The sequence below is a fragment of the Acinonyx jubatus genome, chromosome C1 (genome assembly GCF_027475565.1).
Source record: "Acinonyx jubatus isolate Ajub_Pintada_27869175 chromosome C1, VMU_Ajub_asm_v1.0, whole genome shotgun sequence".
Classification (NCBI taxonomy): domain Eukaryota; kingdom Metazoa; phylum Chordata; class Mammalia; order Carnivora; family Felidae; genus Acinonyx; species Acinonyx jubatus.
In genome coordinates, this window is record NC_069381.1 from 26,620,422 (window position 1) to 26,643,596 (window position 23,175).

General features: G+C 40.9%; 1 long non-coding RNA gene across 1 annotated transcript; it reads right to left on the bottom strand.

Moving 5' to 3' along the window:
• Positions 1–4,498: 4,498 nt before the first annotated feature.
• On the bottom strand, positions 4,499–10,183 carry LOC128313318 (uncharacterized). The gene is made up of 2 exons (XR_008293847.1): positions 9,809–10,183; positions 4,499–5,393 (listed from the first exon to the last, which is right to left on the bottom strand). It is a non-coding gene; the product is annotated as an uncharacterized LOC128313318 (long non-coding RNA).
• Between the last annotated feature and the right edge of the window lie 12,992 nt (positions 10,184–23,175).

The following is a 23,175-nucleotide window of genomic DNA, read 5'->3' on the forward strand; positions in this document are numbered from 1 at the left end:
AGGGTAGGAGATGGAGATAATATGCTTGCTGAAACGCATTGCTGCTCCCTAATGAATATTAATTGAATTGACTAAATTTACATCTTAAACTGTATCCCAGGGCCTGAGAAGCCATGTTGGTCAGCTTAATTTGGGTTAATTAGCTTGATGGTTTCAACCTTGCAGAGGCTATTCAGTTTCTGGATCTTTTGGGACTTGTCTCTATAGCTTCATGCATGCAACAGAGGCCTCAAATTATGTTGTTGGGGAGGAAAAAAGAGGGCACCTAAGCTCCTCAAATGCACACTCCCCTGGAATAAGTGGCTTCTAGATGGGTCCAACTGGCAAACTCTAACGGTGCAGTAAAGATCCTCACCACTAGGTGTCTCAGTGGCCGTGCCACTTCCTCCATCTCCTTGGAAAGCAGCTAGCTGCACACACTCCATTACTCTATTGTTATTGAGCCTCCAAGCAAAGAAATTTCCGAAGGGTTGATTTCAATACTTGGTAAAATTTCCAGCAGATCTCATAAGCAACTAGATCGCCTCTCTCAATAATAGAAATACTGGATTAATCGCAGTGCCTCACTCTTCTTTCTTTCCTTTGTTTAGGGGTGACAAGATAAGCTGTGTTGGTAGTACATTTATTTATTTAATTATTTTTCTATTTATTTATTTATTTATTTATTTATTTGGAGAAGAGTCTTAGCCTGAAATGATTATTATGTTCTACCTGATCTTGATCACCTCTCACTCCCATAGTGAGCTAAATGTCCTTCCAGGCTTCCTCCACACAGGTACTATATATAGCCTCGAAGACATTTGTCACTCTTTGCGGCTAAATTGACCACGTGGACTGATTTTAAAAATGAAAAAAGAATTTAAAGAATCACTAAATGGAGGAAGATAACATAGAGACAGAGCCCGTATATATGAATATTTACCATAAGATGACATCAGAAATTGATGAAAAACGAAAGAAATATTCAACAAATGGTATTGGAACAACTTGTGCATAAAAAAATAAATAAAATTACCAAACTACCTAACCAAACTATTTTATAAGCCAAGATTCCAATAAACAGCCAAAATAAACGAACAAACATAAGGAAAATATTTAACTTCACTGATAATTACAGAAATGCAAATTAAATTGGGATACCGTTTTTCATCTAGGTTAACACAAATTGAAACAGCCGCTACTGATACAGCACTTTTGGAAACTAATTTAGCATTCCTTTCAGCAAATTCATTCTGTCTCCTCCCTCCCCCTCAGTCTCTGTCTCCTTCCAGCTGCCTCCCCCATCCCCCCGCCCTTCATTCATTCATTTTTATTCAACAAATACCCTCTGTATGCCTGCTTGCTAGGTGCTGGAACCTAGCCTAAATTCTAAATAAAGGAAAAACTTTATATACAAATTTATTTGTCTCAACATTATCAGTAATAGCCTCAAATCGAAAACATCCTATGTTGTCATCTACAGACAAGGTGACAAAATGTCTTATTTTGCTCAGGACAATCTTGGTTCATGCCTGATGTCTCCGTGTAATGCATAAATGGTGCCCCCTGTTAGGACAACTTTCTGATTTGATAGCAGTCAAGTATCTTGAGGCAGGGTCAACATTTCTAATTTGTATAAAATCGCTACTGAGATTAGCTGCTGCTCATCAAGTTACTGAGGTTGGGTGATTTCTGGTTTTATATCTATTTTTCTATAATTTCCAGATTTTCTAAAATAGACTTTATATGCATATGGGCTTTACATGAATTAATTCATTTCATTTTCACAACCCTATGTTCTTTTTTCTAATGTCACTGCTTTTTTTTTTTTTAATTGGGAAATTGGAATACGGAAAGATTAAGTTACGTAACTAGAGTCACAGTTATTAGGTGGTGGAACCAGGAATTATATGCAGTCTATCTCCATACCTTTATTTTTAAGTTTACTTACTATTTTTAGAGACAGAGCGTGCACAAGCAGGGGAGGGGTAGAGACCAGGAGAGACAGAAGCCCAAGCAGGCACTGGGCCGTCAGCACAGAGCCCAATGCGGGGCTTGAACTCATGAACTGAGATTATACTCTAAGCCCAGATCAAGAGTCAGATGCCTACCTGACTGAGCCGCCCAGGTGCCTTATCTTCATACATTTAAACACCAAGGTATCCTGCCCATAGTGATAACTATATCCAATTGTGCTTGTAATTCATTCATGGGGGAATAAAGACAACCTATGCTCATAAACGTTATTTGAAAAGTGCTTACAAATGATACCTAAAAAGGTCTCTCTTTATCTCATAGAAACAAAATATTTTAAATCCACCAATTAGAAACACATTATAAAGAATTGATTTAAAAAAAAAAAGAATTGATTTTCAAGAAACATGAGGCAAAAATGTTCATAAGGAATTAAGTAAACTGTAAGAATCCCAAGCACCACATTATGAATGTCTCTTTTTGATATATGTTTATATTTATGTTTAAATTTCAACATACATTAAATACACATGATAAAAATATCTGTTTTGGGGTGCTTGGCTGGCTCAGTCAGAAAAGCATGTAACTCTTGACCTCTGGGGTGTGAGTTTAAGACCCACATTGGGTGTAGAGATTACTTAAATAAATAAACTTAAAAAAAAATTAAAGGGCCACCTGGCTGGCTCAGTTGGTGGGGCATGCGACTCTTGATCTCAGGGTGGTGAGTTTGAGCCCCACATTGGGCTTAGAGCTTACTTGAAAAAGTATATTAAAAATAGCTGTTTTAAGGGTGCCTGAGTGGCTCAGTCAGTTGAATGTCTGACTTGATTTCAGCCAGGGTCATGATCCCAGTGTTGTGGGATCCAGCTCCAAGTCAGGCTCCATGGTGAGTGTGGGGTCTGCTTGGGATTCTCTCTCTCTCTCTCTCTCTCTCTCTCTCTCTCTCTCTCTCTCTCTCTCTCCCTCTGCCTCTCTCCCCCACATGTGCTCTCTCTCTTACTCTCTGTAAAATTAAAAAAAAAAAAAAAGCTGTTTTAGGCATGCCTGGCTGGCATGTTGGTGGAGCATGCAGCTCTTGATCTTGGGATTGTAGGTTTGAGTCCCATGTTGGGTGTAGTGATTATTTAAAAACAAAATCTTTAAAAAATATAAATGTATTGGTATAACATTTTTCTTATATCATTCATTTAAAGTGAAGTAATATGCATTACTATTTAAGTAAGGAAGTGTAAAAAATGTATACTTTATGAGTGTTATTAAAGATTTATAAGAATAACTGTAGGGGCACCTGGGTGGCTTAGTCGGTTGAGCGTCCAACTTCAGCTCAGGTCATGATCTCGCGGTTTGTGAGTTTGAGCCCTGTATCAAGCTCACTGTATCAAGCACAGAGCCTGCTTCTGATCATCTGTCCCCCTCTCTCTCTGCCCCTCCCCTGCTCATATTCTCTCTCAAAAATAAAACATTAAGGGGCGCCTGGGTGGCTCAGTCGGTTAAGCGTCTGACTTCGACTCAGGTCATGATCTCACGGTCTGCGAGTTCGAGCCCCGTGTGGGGCTCTGTGCTGACAGCTCGGAGCCTGGAGCCTGCTTCCAATTCTGTGTCTCCCTCTCTCTCTGACCCTCTGCTGTTCATGCTCTGTCTCTCTCTCTCTCAAAAATAAATAAACATTAAAAAAAATTTTTTAAAAACATTAAAAAAAGAATAACTGTATAATGCTATTTTTAGTTATATGTCAATCTAAAATACATCATTTAACTTAAAAATCTCTTTTTTTAAATCATGCATTACAGAAGGGCAAAATTTAAATTATTTCCCTAAAAGAAATCCTGGTATATTTCAGCATCCCCTTACCTATCTGAATCATACTATGCTGGTACCAATCAATCAAATTCCCTTTCATGGGTTTCACAAGCCTCCTTGGTTATAGATTCACAGATCATGTTGAAGGTTGGCTATAAATGTCTCATCCATTACATGTTGACATCTCTGAGTTTCAGTCTCAGAAACAGCATAGGTTGGCTATTGGAATGAAACAGATTCAGGTTCCCATCCCAGCTCCATCTCAGACTGTCCTTGGGCAAGTTTCTGAACCTCTCTGAGCTTCAACTTTCTCATTTGTAAAATGATAAGGCTAATAATATCTCCTGGTGTTGGCTTGAGGATTAAGTGAAATGGGTTGGTTATACTAAGCACCTAACATAGGGTGTGGCTTCTAGTAAGTTCTCAGTTAACGTTAGTTATTATTGCCATTATGACAGTCAAGTTCTGGGAACCCAACTAGGGCTCTTATGTGGTGACTCTGGTTGGATGGAATCAGGTTTGAAAATAACTTCACTGGCTTCAGCAAGGAAGGACACATGGAAATACAGTTTGAGTGACATTTCCCAAGAGAACATAGGGAACAAACTAGAAGGGTAGGGCAAAACAGGCAAGTATATCAAGGCTGGTTGGTTTTTGGCAGGCATGCTAGGCACTGCAGTGGGAGTATCTGGGGCAAGCTGGGTTGAATTTAAATTTTTTTAATGTTTTATTTATTTTTGAGAGAGAGAGAGAGAGAGAGAGAGAGAGACAGAGTATGAGCGGGGGAGAGGCAAAGAGAAAGGGAGACACAGAATCCACGAAGCAGGTTCCAGGTCTGAACTGTCAGCACAGAGCCCAACGTGGGGCTCAAACCTGTGAACCACAAGATCATGACCTGAGCCAAAGTCAGATGTTTGACTGAGCCACCCAGGCACCCCAAGCTGGGTTGAATTTTAATATCCTTTGGACCACAAAGGGGATAGGCTTCCTGTCCTCCTGACACTGCAGTGAAAACCAGTTTGGGTGCTGTCCTCCCTCCTAGTTAGTGGGACTGTAGCAAAAACAGCAAAGAGCCTTTGTCACATCTACCTCTCCTCAGACATGCCCAGCATGGGGTCTTAGCTCCAGATTAAGTGCTAGCACTCGAGGTTCTCATGATCACTGCACAACATGGCTAGAGACTCCATGAACACAGTACCACACACCAGTGGGGGAACAGGAACAACACAGGAGGCAGCATGCCTGGAAACCCCTTTTCCATCTTTTCAAAGTCCAACTTAGGATCAAGGTTTTAAGGATTGAATGGGATAAGGCATATTTAGTACAGCACCCACCACACAATGTGGGCTGTTAGTCCTCTTTACCTTCATGCTCCACATGACCTGGAATGCAGTGGGCACAGTTGATTAACAATCATCCTCCCGGATGATCTTCCCTCCTTACACAAGTCCTGCCACTACCTTGTCTGGGCTTCAAAACACCCTCTTCTTGGTATGTCATCGTACTTACCACCCTGCGTTTCATTTCTATTGTCTCCTGATTTGCATGGCTCCTCCACAAGACTGGGAATTCTTCGAAGGCATACACCACAGCCTTCATCTGTGAATTCATATCTTCGTTGCTTGGGGAATGTTCAATGACTGTTAAATAAAGCAAAATATATTGAAAGCAGTATGCATTTTGGAATTTTTATACCCAACTTGAATCCCAACCTCATCATTAAAGCTGCATGTCCCTAGTAGGTTACTTCAGCGTCTTTGTTTCCTCACTGAAAACAGGGATGATAAGAACTCCCCCCTAACATTGCTGTGAGAAATGTTAAATAGGATAATGTAGGAAAGCATGACCCCCCACCCCCCATCAGTTTTAGGTGCTCAGTAAATTGGTTCCCTTCCTCCTCTCAGAACTTCTAATAAGCTAAAAAAATGAAAATACAAATCTCCTGGACTCTGACTTTTCTTCATTTATGAAATTCTCATGGAGTAAGAATACATGAGGTAAATGTCAAGTACTCAGATGTCTTTGGCTAACCAATGGGTTATCTTAGCTGAAGGAAAAGTTCAATGTGTTATTATTACTGGGTGTAATTTTTTAAAATAATTTCTTTTTAATGTTTATTTTTGAGAGAGAGAAAGAGAGCAAGTGGGGAGGTGCAGAGAGAGAGGGAGAAAGAATCCGAAGCAATGTCTAGGCTCTGAGCTGTCAGCACAGAAACTGACTTGGAGCTTGAACTCACGAACTGTGAAATCATGGCCCGAGCTGAAGTTGGACGCTTAAACGACTCAGCCACCCAGGCGCCCCTATTCTAGGTTTGTTTTTGCTGTCTGATATGAAATAAGCAATTGTGGTTTATGATGCTGTATGTGGATGTAGGCGCCTCCTTGGGCGCCCTGTATATAATTTTCATTTAGATGTTTACCTACCTATTTAAAAAAAAATTTTTTTTTAACGTTTATTTATTTTTGAGACAGAGAGAGACAGAGCATGAACAGGGGAGGGTCAGAGAGAGGGAGACACAGAATCTGAAACAGGCTCCAGGCTCTGGCCTGTCAGCACAGAGCCCGATGCGGGGCTCGAACTCACGGACTGCGAGATCATGACCAGAGCTGAAGTCGGACGCTCAACCGACTGAGCCACTCAGGCTCCCCTACCTACCTATTTTTGAGAGAGATGGAATATGTATGCTAGCGGGGGAGGGGCAGAGAGAGAGGGAGAGAGAATCCCAAGGAGGCTTCATACTATTAGCGCATAACCCCACTCGGAGCTCAAACTCACGATCTGTGAGACCATGACCTGAGCCGAATTCAAGAGTTGGATGCTTAACCCACTGAGCCACCCAGGTGCCCCATTCCTGGGTATAAATTAAGTCTTCCTTGACATTCTACCATAATGGAAGAAAACACATTGTCCTTGGGGTTAATTCAAGGAACACTACTCACAGGAGGGAAAGTCTGGGGTAGGAGGGTGCAGGAGTCAGGGGCCCCGGCTCCATACCCCCACCTAAGTGAGTCCTCCTGCTCCTCTGGGGCCGCTTTGTAAATCACCCAAGGCCTCAGGATTCATCAGACCTCATGGATGACTGACGGGATGGGGGAGGGAGGGCTGAGTCTGACAGAGAGGGTAGGATTTTAAAAAACAAATCTGACTGGAACATGGTAAGAGATGATGACAGGGGGAGGTAAACCAAAGGGGTAAATGAAGAGATTTTCCAGGAATGCCCACATAAGCCAGATTCCGAGGTTGTACTGTAGTAGCTCCTCCTCCAGGTCCTGCATTACCCACCCACCCCACCCCTCCTGCACTGCCTTTTCGCTGCTGGCTGAATTTAGACCACAAACCACGGGCCTGCTGCCTCTTCAGAGCCTTCCTGGGAGTGAGAATCTGATGCTTGTGAAGCAGCCCAGTGATCCAGGGCACTAAGTCAAACAGCCCGCTCCTTCTGTTTTTCACAGTTGGCCCCAGTTATTTGGGAGGAAACACAATAGATGACTCTAGGAGTCAATGGCCTAAAATTCTGAACAGCATATTCACAAAACTGAATGAAAACCATCATCTGTCCACAGCCCTTTTGAGTTACCATTTTACCATCCACCCACCACTGTTCACTGCCTCCTATCATTTCTACGTTGCCTTCCTGCTTTGGCCTATTCAGTGCACAATGGCCTCTTCTGCCCCCACTTCTTCCCTGAGTTAAAAACCTTCTTCAGTAGGGGCAGCTGGGTGGCTCAGTCAGTTGAGGGTCCGATTTCAGCTCAGGTCATGATCTCACAGATGGTGGTTTGAGCCCCAAGTCGGGGTCTGTGCTGACAGCACAGAGCATAGAACCTGCTTTAGAATCTGTGTCTCCTTCTTGCTCTAACTCTCCCCAGCTTGTGCTCTCCCTCTCTCAAAAATAAATTAAAAAAACTAAAAAAATGGTTTTGAAAAATTACCTCAGGCTCACAAGCCTGAAACAATGATTTTGAAAAAAACTCAAAACCCTTACTTCTGGGGGCTCCTGGGTGGCTCAGTCGGTTAAGTGTCTGACTTCGGCTCAGGTCATGATCTCATGGTTCCTGAGTTTAACCCTGGCATCAGGCTCTGTGCTGATAGCTCAGAGCCTAGAGTCTGCTTCGGATTCTGTGTCTCCCTCTTTCTTTGCTCCTCCTCCGAACATGCTTTGTTTCTCTCTCTCAAAAATAAATAAACATTAAAAAAAATTTTTTTTAATTTTTTTAAAAAATTTTTTTAATGTTTATTTATTTTTGAGACAGAGAGAGACACAGCATGAGCAGGGAAGGGGCAGAGAGAGAGGGAGACACAGAATGTGAAGCAGGCTCCAGGCTCTGAGCTGTCAGCACAGAGCCCGATGCGGGGCTCGAACTCACAAACTGTGAGATCATGACCTGAGCCGAAGTCGGACGCTTAACTGACTGAGCCACCCAGGCGCCCCCCCCCCAAAAAAAATTTTTTTTAAAAGCCCCTTACTTCTGAAACATTAACACCTCCAACCTCTTTTCTTGGTATATTTTATCCAATTCCATAAGAAAATTGCCCTATGCTATGTTTCCCATCCTTTCAAAATTCTCAAGGAGTTGTCTACCCCTAGATGTCTTGAATTAGTTTCTTTTTTATAAAACAAAAACAACAAAAGCAAAAATGTTTCACAAAGTAGAAACAAACTCATTCCTGAGAGGTAGCATGCATAGTTTTTAAAAAGTCCACTGTCTAGGTTTGAATCCTGGGTCTGCTACTTACTAGTTATATGGCTTTGTCAATTCTGGTAACATCTCTGGGCCTTCAGAGAAGTTTCCTCACCCTTAATATGGGGATGATACTAATAGTACTTACTTGTAGCATTAGGAAGATTAAATGACTAAAGCACATGTAGGGGCACCTGGTTGACTCAGTCAGTTAAGCATCTCTTGATTTCAGCTCAGCTTTTGACATCACTGTTCATGAGATGGAGCCCCACATCAGGCTCTGTGCTGACATCGTGGAATCTGCTTCTGATTGTCTTTCTCTCTTTCTCTCTCTCTCTCTCTGCCCCTACCCCGCTCATGCATGCTAGAGCGCATGCTCTCTCTCTCTCTCAAATAAATAAACTTAAAAAAATTAAGCATATATAACAACATTCAGCACATGAGACATGCTATAAAAATATATACTTTTGGAGTGTTCCTGGCTGGCTCAGTCATTGGAACATGAGACTCTTGATCTTGGGATTGTGGGTTTGAGCCCCATGTTGAGTAGAGATTACTAAAAAAATAAACTTAAAAAATGAACTATTTATATAAATAACATATATAATAGTAATAATACAATAGCAATAATATAATAATAATAATTTATGATGTTAAAAATTAATATATATACTATTAAATTACTAGAATGCAGATTTGAATGCCACTATGTAGATAGCAACTAGAACTTATATCCTAGGTCTTCATTTTATTTATTTTTTTAACCGTTATTTATTTATTTATTTAGTTAGGTTTTTTTAACGTTTTATTTATTTTTGAGACAGGGAGAGACAGAGCATGAACAGGGGAGGGTCAGAGAGAGGGAGACACAGAATCTGAAACAGGCTCCAGGCTCTGAGCTGTCAGCACAGAGCCCAACGCGGGGCTCGAACTCACGGACCGCGAGATCATGACCTGAGCCGAAGTCGGCCGCTTAACCAACTGAGCCACCCAGGCGCCCCAACCGTTATTTATTTTTGAGAGACAGAACACAAGCGGGGGGTGGGGCAGGAGGGTTCAGAGAGAGAGGGAGACACAGAATCTGAAGCAGGCTCCAGGCCCTGAGCTGTCAGCACAGAGCCCAACGTGAGGCTTGAACTCACAAGCTATGATATCGTGGCCTGAGCTGAAGTTGGACGCTTAACTGACTGAGTCACCAAGGCACCCTTATCCTAGGTCTTTAATAGCTCAGCTACTCTGGTACATGTTGACAAACCACCATTCCCAGTCCATTTAAACCCTGCTCCAACCTTCTACCATTCTCCTACTTGGCCCTCTGAATGCTTGTTCTGACAAGGATAAAATAACTCCTATCCTTAAGAGAATGAACCCACCTGGTCAGAAGTTCTGCTTTGGTGAAACTGTAGTGGCTCAATTTCTAGGTTGAAGAGATTTCAACTCATGGAAACAAGGCTGCAGAGTTGAGTGGAAGAAGAGCAGCCCCCAAAAGGAGACCCAGGACTGCACGAGTTAAAAGGATCAGCCCAGTCCATAATCATAGACAATAAAAGATGAATTTCAATGCCTTGAAATGCAGCTCCTGTCACAACCATAGGACTACAGCTGTACTCTGAAAGGTCACTGATGTCTCTTTTGAGCCAGTCCAGGTCTTTCTTCAGTTCTCATCCTTCCTGAGTCTTTATAATTCCTTCTTGGCTCTGCACCAAAGCCTTCATGTTCCTAGAGGAATGCACATCGGAACAGTGGCAAGGACACTGTCAAAAGATTACAATTCCCATCACAAGTAAAAAGATTGTCACTGTGTGGTTGATGATCACTTCACATTTTACACAAAAATACAATTGTTATGTTGTACACCAGAAACAATATAAACGGTGCCTGGGTGGCCCAGTGGGTTAAGCCTGCAACTCTTGATTTCAGCTCAGATCATGATCTCATGGTTCATGAATTCCAGCCCCGTGTCAGGCTCTGCACTGCTTGGGATTCTCTCTCTCTCCCTCTCTCTCTGCCCCTCCCCTTTTCTTTCTTTCTCTCTCTCTCTCTCTCTCAAATAATAAACAAAAAAAAAGTTAAAAAAATTAATATTATACATAAATTTTATCTCTGTGAAAAATTACCAGAAAAAAAGTTTATGAGGAAACTGCACCAAAACAGAATGGTGCAAATACATAGGCCAGAAAAGATGGAAAGATGGAGGTTATGGGATGTAGCAGCACCAAAAGCTGTACTACCTTCTTCCTTTTTTTTTTTTTTTATATGTTTATTTACTTCTGAGACAGAGAGAGACAAAGCATGAGCAGGGGAGGGGTAGAGAGAGAGAGGAAGACACAGAATCCAAAGCAGGCTCCAGGCTCCAGGCTCTGAGCTGTCAGCACTGAGCCGGAGGCCAGGCTTGAACTCACAGACTGTGAGATCATGACCTGAGCTGAAGTCAGGTGCTTAACCGACTGAACCATCCAGGTGCCCCTCTACTTGCTTTCCTAATGCTAAGTATAAAGTACATTACAATAGGAGAGGAGAGACTTTTCTTGGGAGGAGATACCAGGATGTGAATAGTTAATAATGGTTTTCTTTCTTTCATCGTACTTACCTAATTTATCTTTTTATTAATTGGTTTCTTGTATTTTTCTCTTATCCCACTACAATGTAAGTTCCATGAGGGCAAGGAACAGGCCCACAGTCTTGCTGATTCTTGTATCCCCAGCAACCAACACAATGCCCGGCATATTGTCACAGGTTCTAAGATAGGAAACAAGCGATAAAAATATTAGAAGATCTTGGAAAACATTTATTGTTATGTTCTTGGGGACATAAAACCTTCCTAAACCAGAGAGAAGATCAAGAAGCCATGAAGAAAAAAATTAGTAGATCTAACTACATAAAATAAAAATTCTGGGGGCGCCTGGGTGGCTCAGTCACTTAAGTGTCCAACTCTTGACTTTGGCTCAGGTCACGATTTCAAGGTTTGTGAGTTCAAGCCCCACATAGGGCTCTGTGCTGACAGCATGGGGCCTGCTGGGGATTCTCTGTCTCCCTTGTTCCCTGCCTCTTTCTTGCTCATGTTCTTTCTCTCTCTCTTCCTCAAAAATAAACTTAAAAAAGAAAGAAATTTAAATTAAAAAATTCTGCCTGAAGAATAATAATAACTACCAACTGTTTGTCCCTTTATATAGACCAGTTTCTGTTCTAAGCATTTTATACATCTTAATTCATTTAAGCATCCTAATAATCTTATTACCATCACCCTTTTACAGATAAGGGAAATGAGACCCAAAAAGATTAAATACTTTGCTTAAGATCGGCTACTAAATGGTGGAATACAGATTTGAACTCATGCAATCCAGTTCCAGGGTCCTTGCTCTCAGCCACTACATTGCAGTTGCTCCTGGAAGAAATGATAGCAAAATTTTAAAAACAAGCAAAAGATAGGGAGAAAATTTTTACAAAATATATTGTAGACAAGGACTTAGTAGTCATAGTATGTGAGTTTCTGAAACTCAATGAGAAAAATACAGATAATCCAGTTGAAATATTGGCAGAGAATATGAACAAAAAATACACTAAAGAAATAAATACAGGGGTGCCTGGGTGGCGCAATCGGTTAAGCGTTCGACTTCAGCCAGGTCACAATCTCGCGGTCCGGGAGTTCGAGCCCCGTGTCAGGCTCTGGGCTGATGGCTCAGAGCCTGGAGCCTGTTTCCGATTCTGTGTCTCCCTCTCTCTCTGCCCCTCCCCCGTTCATGCTCTGTCTCTCTCTGTCCCCAAAATAAATAAACGTTGAAAAAAAAATTAAAAAAAAAAAGAAAGAAATACAAATGGTCAATAAATATTCCTCAACAGTACATAGTGGTTTGTAAAACAATAACAATAGGAGCTTCTACTTTTTACTCTTTAGATGGACAAAAAGTAAAATATTGCAAGTATCCAGGATTAGCAAGGGTGGGAGGAAATAGAAAGAGTAAACCAGTTAAACTACTTTCCTGTTTTTGTTGTTTTAATTTTTAAATGTTTATTTATTTTTGAGAGCGACAGAGACAGAGTGTGAATGGGGGAGGAACATAGAGAGAGGGAGACACAGAATCCAAAGGAGGCTCCAGGCTCTGAGCTGTCTGCACAAAGCCGGATGCGGGGCTCAAACTCGTTAACCCTAAGAACATGATCTGAGCCAAAGTCAGAAGCTCAACCAACTGAGCCACCCAGGCTACCCTCCTGTTTTATTTAATAGGTTATTTGTCATTACTCTCATGAATGATTGGCTAATCAATACTGATTGGCCAATCAATAAGTGTTTATTATTTTTTTAATAGTTATTTATTTTTGAGAGAGAGAGACAGCACAAGTGGGAGAGGGGCAGAGAGAGAGGGAGACACAGAATCTGAAGCAGCCTCCAGGATCTGAGCTGTTAGCACAAAGCCCAATAGGGGGCTCAAACTCACAAACCGTGAGATCATGACTTGAGTTGAAGTCGGATGCTTAATCCACTGAGCCACCCAAGCGCCCCAATCTGGGACAATTTAAAAATTAATACTCGTGGGTATAACTGGGTGGCTCAGTCCATTAAGCGTCCAACTCTTGATTTTGGCTCAGGTCATGATCTCACAGTTTGTGAGACCGAGCCCAGCATTGGACTCTGCACTGACAGTGCAAAGCCTGCTTGGGATGCTTTCTTTCCCTCTTTCTGCCCCTCCCCCCCCTTTCTATCTCAAAATAAAAATAAACATTAAAATTTTTTTTAATTGTCCCAGATTTGACCAGAGGACACTCCTTCAAACTGGCACATGTGTCCTTTTGACATGTTCCATTGTTCTTTGAGCACTGCTTACTTTCTGGCACAACAAAATATTTTCAGGTTCATTCTATCCCAGCCCTGTAATCAGTCATTTCTCTAAGGGGTCCTGGCTCCTTATAGAAAACAAGTGTATTCAATGTTATTATACATGTATATAATATGTCACTTACTAATTATTTAATCATTAATATAATATATCTATATATTACAATAAGTGTCATTTATTTTAGGTTCTCTTGAAAGGCTAGAAAATGTATGTAAAAATGCTTAATGATAAATGTTAAGTAAAATAATCAAGACAAAATTTACATATAGTATGGCAGTTTTCATTAAAAACACACATAGGGGCGCCTGGGTGGCTCAGTCAGTTAAGCATCTGACTTCAGCTCAGGTCATGATCTCACAGTCTGTGAGTTCGAACCCCGCATCAGGCTCTGTACTGACAGCTCAGAGCCTGGAGCCTCAGATTCTGTGTCTCCCTGTCTCTCTGCCCCTCCCCTTCTCATGCTCTGTCTCTCTCTGTCTCAAAAATAAATAAAAACATAAATAAATAAATAAATAAATAAATAAATAAACAAACAAACAAATAAATAAAACCACACAGACAATTTGCAACAACGTGAATGGAACTAGAGGGCATTATACTAGGCGAAATTAATCAGAGAAAGACAAATATCATATGACTTCACTCATATGAGGACTTTAAGACACAGAACAGAAGAACATAAGGAAGGGAAGCAAAAATAATATGAAAACAGGGAGGGGGACAAAACATAAGAGACTCTCAAATATGGAGAACCAACAGAGGGTTACTGGAGGGAGTGTGGAAGGGGGGATGGGCTAAATGGGTAAGGGGCACTAAGGAATCTACTCCTGAAATCATTGTTGCACTATATGCTAACTAATTTGGATGTAAATTAAACACACACACACACACGCACGCACACACATGCACACACACACAGATACAGCAAAAGGTTGAATTATGACATTTGGGGTGATTTTTAAAATTTCAATTTGTATTCCAAATTTTCTGAAATGATTATTTCTTATTACCTTTTAGGCAAACTTTTATTTTCGATTTTAGAAAAGTTGTAAACAAAGAACAGAGAGCTTCCTTATTCCCCACACTTGGTTTCCTCTATTATTAGCATCTTTTATCACAATTAATGAATCAATATCAGTCATTATTATGAATGAAAGTCTGTACTTATTCAGATTTCCCTAGTTTTTACCTAATGTCCTTTTTCTGTGACAGGGTCCCATCCAAAATACTGCATATATTTAGTTGTTAGTCTCCTTAGGCTCTTCCTCTTGGTTGTGAAAGTTTCTCAGGCTTTCCTTACTTTTAATGGCTTTGATTGTTTGGGGGAGCACTGGTCAGGTATTTTGTAGGATACCCTTGAAGTGATTTGTCTGATGTCTTTCTCATGATTGAACTGGAGTTACAGGTTTTTGGTATGAAGACCACAGAAATAGAGTACCATTCTTATCACATCATATCAAGAGTACTCATTTCACTTGTTGGCATTTTAATTTAATTTAATTTTATTTTTTTTTCAACGTTTATTTATTTTTGGGACAGAGAGAGACAGAGCATGAACGGGGGAGGGGCAGAGAGAGAGGGAGACACAGAATCGGAAACAGGCTCCAGGCTCTGAGCCATCAGCCCAGAGCCCGACGCGGGGCTCGAACTCACGGACCGCGAGATCGTGACCTGGCTGAAGTCGGACGCTTAACCGACTGTGCCACCCAGGCGCCCGTTGGCATTTTAATTTTAAAATGAAAAAATAACTGTGTTTTTTTAAGTTTATTTTGAGGAAGAGTGCATGTGTCCAAGTGGGGGAGGGGCAGAGAGACAGGGAGAGAGAGAGAGAATCCCAGGCAGGCTTCTCACTGTCAGCACAGAGCCTGATGAACCATGGGATCATGACCTGAGCTAGAGTTGGATGCTTAACTGACTGAGCCACCCAGGCGCCCCTTAAAGTTTTGACTAAGAACAACTGTAATGTATTTTCTTATACGTTAGTTTAGGATGTAAGTTTGGCTGCTATAACAGAAAGAAACAAAAATATTAAAACATGATAGAAATTAATTTCTTTCTCTCAAAAGATCTAGACAAAGCAATCCAGAGCTACTAGGGCAATATGTTTAACAAGGTTGGTAAAAGATGCAGTTTCCTTCTTTTTTTTAAAATGTTCATTTATTTTCGAGACAGAGAGAGACAGAGCATGAACGGGGGAGGAACAGAGAGAGAGAAGGAGACACAGAATCCGAAGCAGGCTCCAGGCTCTGAGCTGTCAGCACAGAGCCCGAAGCGGGGCTCGAACTCATGGACCATGAGATCGTGACCTGAGCCAAAGTCGAGCCAAAGTCAGATGCTTAACCGACTGAGCCACCCAGGGGCCCCGACACAGTTTCCTTCTATCTCATGGTTCTGTCTTCCTTAACAAATAGATTCCAGGGCTACAATGGAAGCTTCCCTGGTTGCATGGCTATGGTGGGTGCTCTAGAGCCTGCCATCACATCAACATCATGTGGGAAGGGGACAATATACTGTTTTATTTATTAACTATTATTATTCTTAAATGTTTTATTTTTAAGTTATTTGTATACCCAACGTGGGGCTTGAACTCACAACCCTAAGATCAAGAGTTGCACGTTCCACAGACTGAGCCAGCCAGGTGCCTCTGCGCTCTTTTCAAGATGTACCTGGAAGTTGCACATTTCATTATTTTGCTCATATTCCATTGGCCAGAACATAGTCACATGGCCATACCCAGCTGCAAGGGGGACTGGGAAGTGTAGTCTTTTAGTGGGCAGCTCTGTACTCAGCCAGAACTTCTATAATGATTAAAGAAAGGGAGGCTGGTTTTGGGGGGAAGCAATCAGCAGTCTCTGTCAAAGCTGGAAAGCAAGCATACTAAGGGCAAAAGATGGGTATGGAAAATCCAACACTTTATTAGCTATTATTCATTACCTTTGTTACATTGCCACCAAAAATTTCAATGTGAACACAAGATATTTTTTTCCAATGTCATTTAGCTATTGTCACTCCACATGGTACCCAAGCTCATGCTACCTCCACAATTCTCTGTCCCATGCCGTTCTCCTTTCCTCTCCCTCTCAGAAGCAAAACCAAACTCTTCAGTTGAAGTTGTTTATCCAGCCACAGTCATGACCATATGGTTTCTCCTTCTACTTCAAGAGGTTTTGCAAGATATTTTCCCAGGGTGCCTGGGTGGCTCAGTCAGTTGAGTCTCTGACTTTTGATTCCGGCTCAGGTCATGGTCTTACAGTTCATGAGATTGAGCCCTGCATCAAGTTCCATGCTGAGTATGGAGCTTGCTTGGGAGTCTCTCTCTCTCCCTCTCTCTCTCTCTCCCTCTCTCTCTCTCTCTCTCTCTCTCTCTCTCAAAATAAATACATAAACTTAAAAAAAAAAAACATGTTTTCCCAAGACCTACTCTTCGAAAAAAATTAAAACTTCAGCACCTTTATGCTAAGACATCTTTCCCACCTATAGGTGAGGTAAAATTCCCTTATGTCTGGCTCTACCTGAACATTTCTTCATATGGCAACCAGGACTATAACCTGAAAATCACTGTTCACAGCAAACTCCCTGGCCCCATGTAGGACTATAATGCTGAAAAATTTTGCTCTCCAGTGACTTCAGTCTTTCCCTATACTCTTCCCCTTTCCCTTAGTTTCTCCTCTCCTTCCTTCCCCTTCACAGCTCTCTCAAGCCTTCCTCCTGCCTTTGGTTTTTCAAAAAAATTCATGAACCACATTTGACTAAGGTATAAATAACAGTGAGGTATCTAATTACTAATTACTAATTACTAATTCAGGGCCGTTTACATTTTAACAGAAACTAAAAGCTGAAGCCTAAGCAGCAAATGTGTAAATGATAGAATTTCAAGTATCTCATAGTGTACAAGGGAAACCCTTTATCCTTGATATCATTCAGGCAAAAGAATGAGATAAAAACAAACTTTTATTATTATTTTTTTAATGTCTATTTTTGAGAGACAGAGAGACAGAGTGCGAGCAGGGGAGGGGCAGAGAGAGAGGGGGACACAGAATCCGAAGCAGGCTCCAGGCTCTGAGCTGTCAGCACAGAGCCGGACATGGGGCTTGAACCCACAGACCGTGAGATCATGCATGACCTGAGCCGAAGTCGGACGCTCAACCGACTGAGGCACCCAGGTGCTCCAAAACAAACTTTTATGGAACAGCTGGTTTGTACTAAGCATTGTATACAACTCTTCCACATAAGTCAGTGTGTTTAATCCACACAGTAATCATGAGCGGCATTATTATCCATATTTCACAGATAAACTGAGGTTCAGAGAGATGTAACCATTTGAACCCAGATCTGTCCGATTTCCCAAATCTATGTGGTCTCTAATATAGCAGTTGTGACTGTTTTCCTGAAGAAGACAAATGAAGGATTGCCCAATCTCAAGGGGCCAAAATCTTCTCTGGAATTACCCCCAAACAGATCTTGGAACAGAATCAGCAACATAGGGAGTGGTTGTAAAAGATGAGTAAATAGTATACCCAGCCAGACCAAGTCCCTTTTGTGGTGTTTCTCAAGGACTGGCTTGCATTGGAATCACCAAAGGCCCTTATAAAAATGTGGCCTTCTGAATCCCTTCCTAAATTACTGATTCTAACCTCTAGGGACATAGGTTTGGAATCTGCATTTTAAATAAGATTCTCCAAAGTGCATTAAGGTTGCAAATCACTGGTTTAGTGAATAAACAGAAAAGAAAAGCTGTTGTCCTCCTTCCAAGACTGCCCATATTTTTGTAATTTTATAGCTTGTTAGCATTCTTGAGAGGCTGGGAACCAGAAAGTCTAGAATTCATTCTTCTAAATTATTCATTTAACAATTATTTATTGCATGCTTTTAAATATGCCAGGCATAGGAAAGCAAACACATTGCTTTTGAAATGTTTTAGAAACGTGGGCAAAACACTGGGGTGAGGGGTGAGGGAGGGGTGTGAGAGCAATGGTCAAGAAGAAAGCGCGAAATTATTTGAATGGTTGATCACTCACACAGACTTTTGGTGTCCCCAAAGAGGTGGCTGCAATAATCGGGGACTATTATACAGGAGTTACCTGTGTGTTCTCATGTTACAGGACTGAAGCATGCCTGTCCAGATATGCTGGTCAAACAGTCTCCACCGTTTCTAGTGGAGAAGCCAGATGGTTAGCTTTTATCTAGCTGGGAAGGTATTCATTTCCATATATGCAGCAGATTCAGATTTTGTAGGACCCGAGCTTTTAAATTCTGGAGGCCCTCTCCAAGAAAAAGAATGATGAGTGCAATATTAAGTATGAACATAAACATTTGTTTAGAATGAGAAAAGAAATCAAGACAGATTATAAAAGGCTAAGATTCTGATCCGTCTTTTCTGAGACCTTTAGGCAATTTTATAGAAATGCTTCTTGATTGCAAACTGCTTCCTCTCAACTACCAGACTACAACTCCCAGCAGCCCCTAGCTCTCCCAAGGGCCCCTGCGAATGAGGGGCCCTGAAATTTAATCCTCACCGACTTCACAATAAATTCTTCTTCCTTCCTTCTTTCCTTATAAGGCAAAGTGCTAATCTTGACTCCAGTGGCCTTTGCTGTAGGCTAACTCCAGCAAATATGCACAAGGCCAGTTAAACTGATTTAGCTGGGAGTAATCTTCACAGAATAAATTCTGATGTGGTGAAGTTACAGGTAGAAAAAATGGATTATTGGATCTGAGTTATACCCTCTTCATTCTTCCTAGGGAATCTGAAAACAGCAAAGGGGACCTGCGGACATCCCAACATAGTTTAGGTATTTACTTCAGCCAGGCTGTGCAAGCTGGTTAATAAAATCCTTTGGACTTGAATTTATTAATTCACTTAGGTTGCAAGAGGTATTTCTTCCCCGCTATTTAGAAATCCTCACTGACCCTCCCCTGGTATGGGTAATACACACCAGGAAAGAGAATCAATAATTTCTTAGCAAATGCAATTTGTTTGATGGATAAATACATGGTGTTCAAAGGAAGGGCTTTAATGATAAAAATGAGGAGTACCATTCTGCTCCAAATCCTCCCTTTACAGATGCTAAAACTGAGTCCAGAAAGTGGAAGAGATGTATTAAAAACCATAGTCAGGCAGTAGCAGAGCCAGAATAGAATTTCCGGTCTGGGCTTCTCTTTGACTGAAATCTGTTTCTAACAGAAGGCAGAGGAATGACCCAGAAGGCAAATAACATGAACCTGTTAAATTGGGTTTGGAGCTGCTGACAACCTGGTGAGGAGATGGTGGGCCAGGCTAGCTCTCTGATGGGAGGTGTACAAACCAGCCTGGGACAGCTGCAGGGTTATTTGGCAGACAGTGTCAAGAGCCTTGAATATATACATGCCCCAGTCCCTGCTCCTGGAATTCTACCTCTCAGAATTAATTACAAGGGTATAATCAGAAGTAAGTGCAAATATATATATATATATATATATATATATATATATATATATATACATACATACATATATATACACTTACTGCAGCATCATTTATAACTTAAGAAATTAACATAGGGGCGCCTGGGTGTCTCGGTTAAGTGTCTGACTTCAACTTGAGTGGTGATCTCACCTTTCGTGGGTTTGAGTCCTGCTGGTGCTCTGTGATGACAGCTCAGAGCCTGGAGACTTCTTCGGATTCTAGGTCTCCCTCGCTCTCTCTGCCCCTCCCCCACTTGTGTGCTCCCTCGCTCTCTTTCTCAAAAATAAATAAATAAACATTAAAAAAAGAAATTAATATAAAATTTGATATATACACATAATTAAAATTTCAGTAGGAACAGTCTTATCATGAAACATAATGATCCCTTTCCTATCATTCCCTCTACTCGCTATTTCCACTGGCCAGACTGTGGCCTACGTTGCCTGTATTTTTTTCCTAGTATCTACCTTCATGTCTCAACCATATGCTCATACTGCTATTTCTTGACTTTTCAATTTCAGACATTATTCATTGATTCCTTATTATGGTAAGTGAGGATTTAGCTCCTCACACTCTCCTTTCCCACTGGTTCTCTTCATTTTTCCAGTATCACAATTGTTTGTTCCATCAATAATCCATTCTTGTGATTTTACAAGAGTTACTCACTTCTGCACTGTGTGGAACACTCTGATTGCAATTGAGTTTCTATCGTTCTGTTGTTGTTATTGTTGTTTTTCCTGTGGCTCTTGCCTCATTTTTCCATTTGCTTAGTTTTCAGTATTCATAAAATTAGCTTTCCTTGTGTGTTCTGTGGGGTCTGCTACATGTCTATTATTTTTCTGCTTCCTTTTTTTAAATTAAAATATGTTGATTTTCTTTTTCTCAGGAATAGAATTTTGTGATTCATCACTTACATATAACACCAAGCACTCATCCTAACCAGTGTCCTCCTTACCCCTTTAGCTCTTGCCCCCACTCAACACCCTGCCAGCAAGCCTGCTTGTTCTCTGTATTTAAGAGTCTCTTATGGTATCTCTCCCTCTCTAGGTTTTTATATTATTTTGCTTCCCTTCCCTTATGTTCATTTGTTTTATATCTTAAATTCCACATACGAGTGAAGCCATATGATATTTGTGTTTCTCTAACTGACTAATTTTGCTTGGCATAATACACTCTAGTTCCATCCATGTTGTTGCTATTGGCAAGATTTCATTCTTTGTGATCATTGAGTAATATTCCATTGAATATATATACCACATCTTTTTTATCCATTTATCTGTCAATGGACATTTGGGCTCTTTCCATACTTTGGCTATTGTTGATAGTGTTGCTATAAACATTGAGGTGCATGTGTCCCTTCGAAACAACACACCTGTATCCCTTGGATAAATACCTAGTAGTACAATTGCTGGGTCATAGGGTAGTTCTATTTTTAATTTTTTGAGGAATCTCCATACTGTTTTCCAGAGTGGCTGCACCACTTTGCATTCCACCAGCAGTGCAAAAGAGATCCTCTCCCTGCATCCTCCCCAACTTCTGTTGTTGCCAGAGTTGTTAATGTTAGCCTTTCTGAGAGGTGTGAGGTGGTATCTCATAGTGGTTTTGATCTGTATTCCCCTGATGACAGGTAATAATGAGCATTTTTTTCCTGTGTCTGATAGCCATCTGGATGTCTTCTTTGGAAAAGTGTCTATTGATATCTTTTGCCTGTGCATTCATTTCTTCACTGGATTATTTGGGGGTTTTTTTTGGTGTTGAATTTGATAAGTTCTTATAGATTTTGGATACTAACCCTTTATCTGATATGTCATTTGCCAATATCTTCTCCCATTCCATTGGTTGCCTTTTAGTTTTGCTGAGTGTTTCCTTTGCTGTGAAGAAGATTTTATCTTGATGAAGTCCCAATAGTTCATTTTTGTTTTTGTTTACCTTGTCTCTGGAGACATGTCAAGTAAGAAGTTGCTGCAGCTGAGGTCAAAGAGGTTGTTGCTTGTTTCCTCCTCTAGGAACTTGATGCTTTCTGTCTTATGGTTAGGTCTTTCATCCATTTTATTTTTGTGTATGGTGTAAGAAAGTGGTCCAGGTTCATTCTTCTGCATGTCGCTGTCCAGTTTTCCCAACATCATTTGCTGAAGAGACTGTCTTTTTTCCATTGGATACTCTTTCCTGCTTTGTCAAAGATTAGTTGGCTATACATTTGTGGGTCCATTTCTGGGTTCTTTATTCTGTCCCATTGATCTATGTGTCTGTTTTTGTGCCAGTACCATACTGTCTTGATGGTTACAGCTTTGTAAGACAGCTTGAAGTCCAGAATTGTGATGCCTCCAACTTTGGTTTTCTTTTTCAAGATTTCTTTGGCTATTCGGAGTCTTTTCTTATTCCATACAAATTTTAGGATTGTTTGTTCTAGCTCTGTGAAGAATGCTTGTGTTATTTTGATAGGGATTGCTTGTTTTTATTTATTTATTTATTATTATTATTTTTAGAGGCTCCATGCCCAATGTGGGGCTTGAACGCATGGCACTGAGATTAAGAGTCACATGCTGTACTGACTGAGCCAGTCAGATGCCCCTATCAATATTGTTTTTCAAATGGCCAGATATAGCAGATGTTCTATCAATTTCATTAAAATTTTTTTAAATAAAATTTTTTTTAATGTTTATATTTTTGAGAGAGAGAGAGAGTGCAAGTGGGAGAGGCGCAGAGAGAGAGGGAGACACAGGATCTGAAGCAGGCTGCAGACTCTGAGCTGTCAGGGCAGAGCCCGATGCAGGGCCCAAACTCATGAACCAAGGGATCATGACATGAGCTGAGGTCGGACGCTTAACCAGGCGCCCCCTATCAATTTCATTTTTTTCCCCAGACATCTCTGTTCCAGAGCCTTTTGTTTCTCCATTTTGGAGTGTCAGCTAGATTTCTGGATCTGTCACAAGCTAATATCATCTAACGTCTTTTCACCATTTTCCTGTGTTGTGTCTTCTGTCTCCTTCATCTTATTTCTTTCTCTTTCTAGGCTTATTCCCTTATTTTACTGGAGAACATCCTCCAGAAGTTTCTCTATTAAGGGGGCCTGTTAGGTAAATCTACTGAATCTTTGAGGCGCCTGGGTGGCTTAGTCGGTTAAGCATCTGACGTTGGCTCAGGTCATGATCTAACAATCCATGAGTTCAAGCCCTACATTGGGTTCACTGCTGTTAGCATGGAGCCTGCTTTAGATCCTCTGTCTCCCTCTCTCTCTCTGCCCCTCCCATGCTAACTTTCTCTCTCTTAAAAATAAATAAACATTTTTTAAAAAACTAATGAATCCTTGTGGATCAGAAACATCTTAATTCTACCCTTACATGTAATATTGTGTTGAAGTGAACAAAACTAGGTTGATATCCCATTTTTCTCCCCTCAGAATTTAAAAAGTCTTACTTAGTTGTTCTAGCTTCTAGTGTTACATTCTGATTTCAGAATG